Genomic DNA, 11299 nt, shown 5'->3' on the forward strand with positions numbered 1-11299 from the left:
CGTGAGCTATTATACGGAAGTGCAATACAGAAGTGTAATATCTTACAAGGCTAGTTATGCCTTTTTCTGGCGCCCTATAGGTACCGTATGTCTTCGGGATACGGGTAGTACCTATATTTACGGTATACTGCGGGATACCGGTGCTGTTTCATGACTGATCATCAAGAACAGCATAGTGCATAATTTGGTTCCAATCGAAATTATTATATTGATTTTGACATCTTACAAGGAATGATTTATTGAGTATTTTATTTTTGGATAAAAGATGAAATGTGGTTTTGATTCAGTTTCTTATTTTGCTTATACTTACGTTATTGTTAAATATCAAAGGTGGTATTAGTACAGATGATTGATGTTGACTTCAGTATGGGTGTTGTGAGCATCAAAGTTCGTATTGATATCTAATTTGATATAACAGCAAAGTAAGTATTAATTTGAAGAGTTCGGTTTTGAATGAGTTTATGATCCACTCTATAATCATTGTTTCATGTTATTGTGGTTTACGATATTTCCGTAAATACTGTTTTACGAGTTTTATTCTCGTCAAGATTCAAAGTAGTGCTGAAGCGTTTCGCTCACAAATATCAAAATGGTTTTGAATACGATTAAGGAATCAATTCTGGGATTCCTTAACTAAAATTTTATGATTCAGCAATTATGATTTCTAAATGATCTGCACTGATGCAGATGTTAGTTTTTTTATCAAAATGACCCGATATTTACTATAATGAACTTGCTGAGCATTTCTTTCGCTCATACTTGCCTGTTTTTAAATTTAACCTCCAGTGAGGATTAGCTTGCACGGTTTAGCTGTGTAATCGAGGAAACAAAGACGAAGCTTTTTGGAAGGTGATTGATCCAGGGTTGCGGGCTAGTGTAAGTTTTATTGTGTAAAGTTGTTTATATTATATTATATTATAGTTGTATATTTTATTTGGGCCTAGTATACTTCATTTTCGAAGTTATACTAGTGGGTTTAGTTTCGAGTTGGAATTTATTGAAAGGAGTTTTAAAAGAAAGTGAAAAATTATTTGTGGAATTTTGATTTCTTGTTTCTAGAACTGTAACCTTAAAAGATCTTGGATTAGTTTGGGGTCATAAATGTTAAATATCTTCCGCTGGCATTTATTTATTGATTTAATAGATTATTTTGGATTGAGGTTTTATAGTGACGACCAAATCCTCTGACCCCGGATTTGGGGGCGTTACAACAGGGAATTAATTGATTTAAGGTTTCGTGAAATAAAATTTATCCTGCAAAGATAATTATTAATTAATCGGTGGGGTTCGCGAAGAATGTCCGATAATCGGAAACCCGCGAATTTTACTGTCGTCGGCGATGAGCCTTGGCGAGCCGACGGTGGACTGTGATGATTAATTCTGAGTCCTACGATCTAAAACACAAAATACGAATAAAAAAATTATAAAATACGATTTAAAACATAAAAATACGGGTGATAATGATTGATAATTATATTTAATTAGTATTGGTGAGATTGCGAAGTGAAGTTGTTGACTGAAGTTAAGAATTGGATTGTTGGATTGCGATTGATTGTGTTGTTGTGTTTTAACGTCGGGATGTTCGACGGGTAGGCCGATAAACAAAAGAGACGCTGCCCGATTTTCAGGAAATTAATTCCGAAAATACGGGAACGTAACCTATAATTATCGGAGACGTCGAACGAGTATATGTAATTTTACGAAACCTAATTACGTGTGGGGGGGACAAGATATTTTTATAAATAAACTGTTCGTCTGTTTAATACGAAACGAACGCCTCTAGACTCAGAAAAATATTCCGCTTTCAATAAAAATACGTTCGAGACCCAAATTATTTTGTTTCAAAAGGTCGCTTGTTTTTCGAATGATTCTGAGTCGATTATTCATCGATAAATCGTATTTTGACCCAATTTCAGTTTTAAACGTACCGAGTCCTGTGTTATATGAATTATATGATATGAATTAAGTGATACATGAGTTATGTGCTTATGTGCTATGTGAATTATGTGTGTGTGTGGATTAAGAGTCCTGTGTTTGTCTGTTATATTTATATGTGGGCTATCGTATGGGTAGACGATAGGGTTTTGACGCGCCGTTCGTCAAGTAATTATCATTTAGACAATTAAAGATATATCTTTTAATTATAGATGGGGATCTCTCGAGTTGATCAAGACAAGACGTTGGATAAAGAATGAAATGGAATGGTATTGGATATCTGGCTTCTAGCAATTGCATGAGCAGTATATCAGTAAAGTGTTGAAAAGAAGGACGGTGATGTTTTGAGACAGAATGTCAGAATAGATGTGGTTTTGCGAGTGTGACTAACTGCTTAAAACCCAAAGGCAAGTACCCCTGACTTCACTTATCATTCAAGTGACGTTTATTTCGAATTATATTATGCAAGTATTGCTTTCCCTATTCTCAGTTTAGAATTGTTAAACGTTTTACATATCGCTAAATTAAATGATTCTGTTTACGCAAGTACCCCCTGCTATTCTATATTCAGAATAGTCAAGTGATTTTACTTATCCAATTACTGGATTTATAAATGTTTTGGATTTTGAGAAAAGTGATTTGGTTGTGAATATTCCTACCTAAGTTAATGGGGGAATAAAATTATTTCGGGTGTCGAGTATTATGACCCCTTTTCAATAAAAGGTTTTGAGATTTGATGGTTACTGGTAGCGTAAGAGGCCGAGGCACCGGTCCAGCGTGAGCTATTATACGGAAGTGCAATACAGAAGTGTAATATCTTACAAGGCTAGTTATGCCTTTTTCTGGTGCCCTATAGGTACCGTATGTCTTCGGAATACGGGTAGTACCTATATTTACGGTATACTGCGGGATACCGGTGCTGTTTCATGACTGATCATCAGGAACAGCATAGTGCATAATTTGGTTCCAATCGAAATTATTATATTGATTTTGACATCTTACAAGGAATAATTTATTGAGTATTTTATTTTTGGATAAAAGATGAAATGTGGTTTTGATTCAGTTTCTTATTTTGCTTATACTTACGTTATTGTTAAATATCAAAGGTGGTATTAGTACAGATGATTGATGTTGACTTCAGTATGGGTGTTGTGAGCATCAAAGTTCGTATTGATATCTAATTTGATATAACAGCAAAGTAAGTATTAATTTGAAGAGTTCGGTTTTGAATGAGTTTATGATCCACTCTATAATCATTGTTTCATGTTATTGTGGTTTACGATATTTCCGTAAACACTGTTTTACGAGTTTTATTCTCGTCAAGATTCAAAGTAGTGCTGAAGCGTTTCGCTCACAAATATCAAAATGGTTTTGAATACGATTAAGGAATCAATTCTGGGATTCCTCAACTAAAATTTTATGATTCAGCAATTATGATTTCTAAATGATCTGCACTGATGCAGATGTTATTTTTTTTTATCAAAATGACCCGATATTTACTATAATGAACTTGCTGAGCATTTCTTTCGCTCATACTTGCCTGTTTTTAAATTTAACCTCCAGTGAGGATTAGCTTGCGCTGTTTAGCTGTGTAATCGAGGAAACAAAGACGAAGCTTTTTGGAAGGTGATTGATCCAGGGTTGCGGGCTAGTGTAAGTTTTATTGTGTAAAGTTGTTTATATTATATTATATTATAGTTGTATATTTTATTTGGGCCTAGTATACTTCATTTTCGAAGTTACACTAGTGGGTTTAGTTTCGAGTTGGAATTTATTGAAAGGAGTTTTAAAAGAAAGTGAAAAATTATTTGTGGAATTTTGATTTCTTATTTCTAGAACTGTAACCTTAAAAGATCTTGGATTAGTTTGGGCTCATAAATGTTAAATATCTTCCGCTGGCATTTATTTATTGATTTAATAGATTATTTTGGATTGAGGTTTTATAGTGACGACCAAATCCTCTGACCCCGGATTTGGGGGCGTTACAGGTTGGTATCAGAGCTGAGGTTATAGTAAACTAGAAACGAGAGTGTGTAGGAGTGTGTATAGCTATGTGAGGACGTTTGAGCTCATATCGAGTTCCTGTTGGACTATCAGATATAGTGCCAACGAGTAAGTTAAGAGAGGCGCATTCGTTCGAGATGGTTGTGTTGAGCTGGACGGAACTCCGGGAAGCTGCAAACTTCTATTGTGGAATCTTCCGAGGCTACTACGATTCGACGACGATGAAGATTATCGATATCCTTGGAACATGAAGAAGCGTCTAGAATCAGATGGCGAGTCAACTGGAGAGTTCAAATTGAAGATAAATATTAAGACTTTGGCAATACCTTTTCTTTCTATAATTCCTTTTGACATCTCTCAAAAGAAGTGATTGTTAGAGGATATATTCCCTAACACTCATTTTCAATCCTATCTGTGTTTTAAATGTGTCAGAGGTTGTCATGAAGCCTATTTTTCAGGTTTTGATAGCTCTGCTAAGTTATGAATATTTAACTTCCACTTTTCTTATTTGGTGGATAGTTTCTTGGTGATGTGACACCACTTGCTCATTTTGGTGCCAGAATTTTGTTCTCTGGATTTCATTTCCTTCAGAAATATCAATTTTGAAATCTTTTCAGTTTTATTCATTTGATTTTGAATTCTTTGATATTTTTATTCCGACTGAGATGAACAACCCTAATTATAGGGGAAACAAGGTATACCTGTCTGTGTGATAGGAGTTGGATGGGACGCCATCACTTGTGTGTATTGTGAATACATGAAGGTTAACAACCTTTAGTAGTGTCTTAATTTGGACACGCAATACCAAGTTCATTTGATCATATTGATCTCTCAGTTATTCTTTTATTTCAACAATACTTTTTCTTAAATTCAGATTTTGGTTCCGTTATGGTATCAAATTCTTTTCTTTTTGAAATTCCATGATTTTGTCATCCCAAACATTCGAAGGTATGCCAATCAAGTTAAGCTGAGTTATCCTGGTCAAGTCAAAGCAGGGTTATGTGATGGGATTATCAAGAGCAACAGTGGATTGCAATGCGATTAAAATATCAGGGGTGTATAGCGAAGTCATTTTGTTTCTTTATTTCTCTATCTTTCTTTCTTATCTTCCCTCTATCTTTTTCTCTATTCTTCTTTCTCGCGATCAGTAAAATGTGATTCTATTGAAGAATTGATCAAGAGGTGTGAATGGAACAGTGGTACACAGTGAAGCTCCTGTAAAAGTTTTATTATACCAGGAATACAAGATTTGTTTAAGATTATGGAAAATTGAGGTTATTTGGAAATGGAAAGTTGGCCAGAAGATCCCTAGTGCTCTCTTCTGCTGATTCCGAGGACGGAATCCTTATAAGGAGGGTAGATTGTGATATCCCGTATTTTCAGAATTATTATTATTAATATTTGAATATGTTTATGTAATTTTCTGATTTAGAAGGAATAAAATGGTGGATATTTTATTCCTATTTGATGAGTTTGTGTTATTAAATGGTAATGTGCTAATTGTTGAGTGTTATATCGATCCTTGTTAATTTCTAAAAATATTTGCTTAAATGTTTTATTTTCAAAAGTTATTTGAAAGCCGATTTTATTGATATCGGTAAATTGAGTTCGTTTAGTAATATTAGGGATTGGATGGATATTATGTCTGCTATGTGTTGTATGTAATATTAATTGTGTGTGACTTAGTTGTGATTGAGGATTATTTGTATTATTAATTACTGAGTCGTATCGTTTTGTTTTTGTCTTTAAAAGTGATTTTATTGAAAATCTAATTTCATAAATATTTAAATTATCTTTCAAAAATATTTTTATGACTTTATAATTACAATAATTATTTTTGGGATTTTATAAAATTTAGAAATCAATATTTCATCAATTATTTAGCCCTGTATAATTTTCTGATTGCATTTATTTGTAAAATCCGTATTTAATTCCAAAATTCTTCAAAAATTACGAAACTCATATTTATTTAAGTTGGGAATATTCCGGGAATTTTAAAATTATTTTGGGAATTTTTGGGATAAATTTCACCCGCACGTTATTTCGTTTAATCGTTAAACGCGGGCATGAGTTTTGTTTCAAAAATGGATTAAAAATTATGACAATTTTATTTTATGTGTAGTTAATTATTTTAAGAATTTTTAAAAGTGTTTCGGTAATTTTCCGAATTACTGTGATCCGTGAACTATTTTGTTATTTTGTTAAATTTCAGTCCGGGGCCAGTCAGGAGGGAGGACACGTGTTAAAACTTCTTATACGTGTCCTGTTTTTAGAAATTTAGTTTATGATTATTTGTTTTTCCCTTTTCATTTTACCCTCTCATCAATCTCTCATGTTCTTCATCTCTCCTCACTATCTCTCTCGGATCACTCCTGTAATTTCTTCCCTCGATTTCTCCTTTCTTATTCCCTCCCGTACTTCTTTTTCCCCTGTGTTGTGCCTCCCGTATCTGTTCGGTAAGTGCTGCTGGGTTGATTTATTTCCCGGCCGTTTCTTGTTATTTTCCGGCCATCCGTGCCTTTTTCCGGTGATTGCTGTGATTTGGGCGCGTACCTGTATATATCGTATGTATATATTGCTGTGTTGCGTGTCTTAGTCCCGGTTACTGCCCTTTTATGTTCTCGTATCTCTTCCGTTGCTTGATTTTCTGCCGTTTTCCGGCTTGCCCTGTTCGTGTGTGTGTTTATACACAGTGGTGTTTCAAAAATTTTGTTGATTAATTATTTTAATTGCTGCAGGGAATTAATTGATTTAAGGTTTCGTGAAATAAAATTTATCCTGCAAAGATAATTATTAATTAATCGGTGGGGTTCGCGAAGAATGTCCGATAATCGGAAACCCGCGAATTTTACCGCCGTCGGCGATGAGCCTTGGCGAGCCGACGGTGGACTGTGATGATTAATTCTGAGTCCTACGATCTAAAACACAAAATACGAATAAAAAAATTATAAAATACGATTTAAAACATAAAAATACGGGTGATAATGATTGATAATTATATTTAATTAGTATTGGTGAGATTGCGAAATGAAGTTGTTGACTGAAGTTAATAATTGGATTGTTGGATTGCGATTGATTGTGTTGTTGTGTTTTGACGTCGGGATGTTCGACGGGTAGGCCGATAAACAAAAGAGACGCTGCCCGATTTTCAGGAAATTAATTCCGAAAATACGGGAACGTAACCTATAATTATCGGAGACGTCGAACGAGTATATGTAATTTTACGAAACCTAATTACGTGTGGGGGGGACAAGATATTTTTATAAATAAACTGTTCGTCTGTTTAATACGAAACGAACGCCTCTAGACTCAGAAAAATATTCCGCTTTCAATAAAAATACGTTCGAGACCCAAATTATTTTGTTTCAAAAGGTCGCTTGTTTTACGAATGATTCTGAGTCGATTATTCATCGATAAATCGTATTTTGACCCAATTTCAGTTTTAAACGTACCGAGTCCTGTGTTACATGAATTATGTGATATGAATTAAGTGATACATGAGTTATGTGCTTATGTGCTATGTGAATTATGTGTGTGTGTGGATTAAGAGTCCTGTGTTTGTCTGTTATATTTATATTTGGGCTATCGTATGGGTAGACGATAGGGTTTTGACGCGCCGTTCGTCAAGTAATTATCATTTAGACAATTAAAGATATATCTTTTAATTATAGATGGGATCTCTCGAGTTGATCAAGACAAGACGTTGGATAAAGAATGAAATGGAATGGTATTGGATATCTGGCTTCTAGCAATTGCATGAGCAGTATATCAGTAAAGTGTTGAAAAGAAGGACGGTGATGTTTTGAGACAGAATGTCAGAATAGATGTGGTTTTGCGAGTGTGACTAACTGCTTAAAACCCAAAGGCAAGTACCCCTGACTTCACTTATCATTCAAGTGACGTTTATTTCGAATTATATTATGCAAGTATTGCTTTCCCTATTCTCAGTTTAGAATTGATAAACGTTTTACATATCGCTAAATTAAATGATTCTGTTTACGCAAGTACCCCCTGCTATTCTATATTCAGAATAGTCAAGTGATTTTACTTATCCAATTACTGGATTTATAAATGTTTTGGATTTTGAGAAAAGTGATTTGGTTGTGAATATTCCTACCCAAGTTAATGGGGGAATAAAATTATTTCGGGTGTCGAGTATTATGACCCCTTTTCAATAAAAGGTTTTGAGATTTGATGGTTACTGGTAGCGTAAGAGGCCGAGGCACCGGTCCAGCGTGAGCTATTATACGGAAGTGCAATACAGAAGTGTAATATCTTACAAGGCTAGTTATGCCTTTTTCTGGCGCCCTATAGGTACCGTATGTCTTCGGGATACGGGTAGTACCTATATTTACGGTATACTGCGGGATACCGGTGCCGTTTCATGACTGATCATCAGGAACAGCATAGTGCATAATTTGGTTCCAATCGAAATTATTATATTGATTTTGACATCTTATAAGGAATGATTTATTGAGTATTTTATTTTTGGATAAAAGATGAAATGTGGTTTTGATTCAGTTTCTTATTTTGCTTATACTTACGTTATTGTTAAATATCAAAGGTGGTATTAGTATAGATGATTGATGTTGACTTCAGTATGGGTGTTGTGAGCATCAAAGTTCGTATTGATATCTAATTTGATATAACAGCAAAGTAAGTATTAATTTGAAGAGTTCGGTTTTGAATGAGTTTATGATCCACTCTATAATCATTGTTTCATGTTATTGTGGTTTACGATATTTCCGTAAACACTATTTTACGAGTTTTATTCTCGTCAAGATTCAAAGTAGTGCTGAAGCGTTTCGCTCACAAATATCAAAATGGTTTTGAATACGATTAAGGAATCAATTCTGGGATTCCTCAACTAAAATTTTATGATTCAGCAATTATGATTTCTAAATGATCTGCACTGATGCAGATGTTAGTTTTTTTATCAAAATGACCCGATATTTACTATAATGAACTTGCTGAGCATTTCTTTCGCTCATACTTGCCTATTTTTAAATTTAACCTCCAGTGAGGATTAGCTTGCGCTGTTTAGCTGTGTAATCGAGGAAACAAAGACGAAGCTTTTTGAAAGGTGATTGATCCAGGGTTGCGGGCTAGTGTAAGTTTTATTGTGTAAAGTTGTTTATATTATATTATATTATAGTTGTATATTTTATTTGGGCCTAGTATACTTCATTTTCGAAGTTATACTAGTGGGTTTAGTTTCGAGTTGGAATTTATTGAAAGGAGTTTTAAAAGAAAGTGAAAAATTATTTGTGGAATTTTGATTTCTTATTTCTAGAACTGTAACCTTAAAAGATCTTGGATTAGTTTGGGGTCATAAATGTTAAATATCTTCCGCTGGCATTTATTTATTGATTTAATAGATTATTTTGGATTGAGGTTTTATAGTGACGACCAAATCCTCTGACCCCGGATTTGGGGGCGTTACAATGAGGACCTCTCTCTATACAATCCACATAGGTCTCATCTTGAGAAAGTAAATGGAGATGCATTTTTACCTTCCAATGATGGTAATTATCTTTATCTAGAAAAGGAATCTTGACTCCAACATCCTTCTTGTTCATCTTGCTATTTTGTTGTGATCTTTAAACTCTTTGTTCTTAAGAGCTTGCTCTGATACCAATTGTTAGTCCCTAACAATGCAACAAGAATTACAGAAGGGGGGTTGAATGGAATTCTTGAAACTTTTTCTTGGTTTAAAAATGTTCTAACTTAAAATATATATCTGTGTGAATTGATTTGCAAAGTGTGGAATAATAACTTGGAAAGAATCAAAACACATATAATTAAAAACACAAGTCATTAAAAACTTTCTGGTGGATTTGAATGTATCCACCAGAGATATATATTATATCAAGAGAACTCTGTGTAGCAATATTAACTCACAGTTGCTTACAAATATGAACAACTAAGTTTATAGAGAAATGCTAAGAATACAGCTTACAAATGTTTCTCTGAGAATTTTCTTGCTTAGTGTTCTCGTTGTTCTATTTTCTACTTCTTGGTTTATATATCACCAAGATTACAAAGTAATAAGACAAGTTAATAAAAACAAAACCTATCAAGTCTAATACTATGCCGCTTCAATACTCTATTCCAGCATCTTTGAATATCTTCATAATAGCATGGAAATGGCAATGCTTCTTTGTTCTCTAAAACTCTGTTGAATAGGCTTCCACATTCCTTTTGCATACACTCGATGCATGTGACTGTGTTGTCACTGTCAATAGATGTTTGAATTGATTATCCATCGGGTACATGATCATCCGTCGGGTTGCCTTGCTGATCATCCGTCGAGTGGCATTGTTGTTTATTTGTCGGGTAGCTATCTGGCACTTGACTTCATTTCATTTATGCAGAATTATAAGACATCATCTGCGTACAATTAATCAACCTATTCTGCATATCTAAATTAAAGTCAACATGATTTGAGTGCTACTACAGAATCTAAACAAGGTGTATGCAGAAATGTGCTACAGACTTATTATTACACAAGCTACTCACTCGATGGATAATTGATCATCGTCCGTAGGGACTATATTGAGTCATCCGTCGTGACTATATTCTTTATCCATCGAGTGCTACATTTTTCACTAAGTAAAATCTACTATGAAGTTTTGTTAATGAAATCATCAAGTTCACAACATATCCACAACACCATTCTTCTATGGTTCAGTACATATGAATAAACTGTTGTTTTATTCTCGCATAGGAACAGAAATGTTTTAAGTTACGTATCCCCTTATTTATAAATAATTTTTTTCAAACCTATTTTGGGGAAAAGTAACTTCGAAAGGTACCTATCTCGAAAAAAAATGATTTGTAAACCAGTTTTATGTGTGCTATTAAAATGAATGGTTTTGAAACGATATAGGTACAAGTTTTTTGAAAACTGGATAAAACGATCAGATATGGGATACATAGGGGCCAGAGTGGCCTAGTGAGGTGGTGTAAGAGGCTAACTCGGATGCACACATTATATAACCGATTAGTCCAGCAGGTCAGAGACCTAGCTAGTCTCTGATTCTGGAACAGGTTTATAGGATGGTAGTTGGAGCCATCTAGTGTTAATAGCCTGATCAGCTGTCTTTACATATCCATTATGTATCTGATTTGGCTTTGAGATACATATAAGGGAATAAATAATTGATACAGTTGAATAATAAAGGTGAATAACATGCTAAAATTGGACTCTGGTACTTACACAGCACACAACTATGTATATTTTATTAAGAGCATGCTAGTCAGTGATATCCAGTTTCTTTATTTACTATTACTCGAAATGATTTACAGATTGCGGATTTCATGTTGATCTATAGTTCTGTTCCTATAACTGTTTAATTTA

This window comes from Apium graveolens, chromosome 1, assembly GCF_009905375.1.
Source record: "Apium graveolens cultivar Ventura chromosome 1, ASM990537v1, whole genome shotgun sequence".
Taxonomy (NCBI): domain Eukaryota; kingdom Viridiplantae; phylum Streptophyta; class Magnoliopsida; order Apiales; family Apiaceae; genus Apium; species Apium graveolens.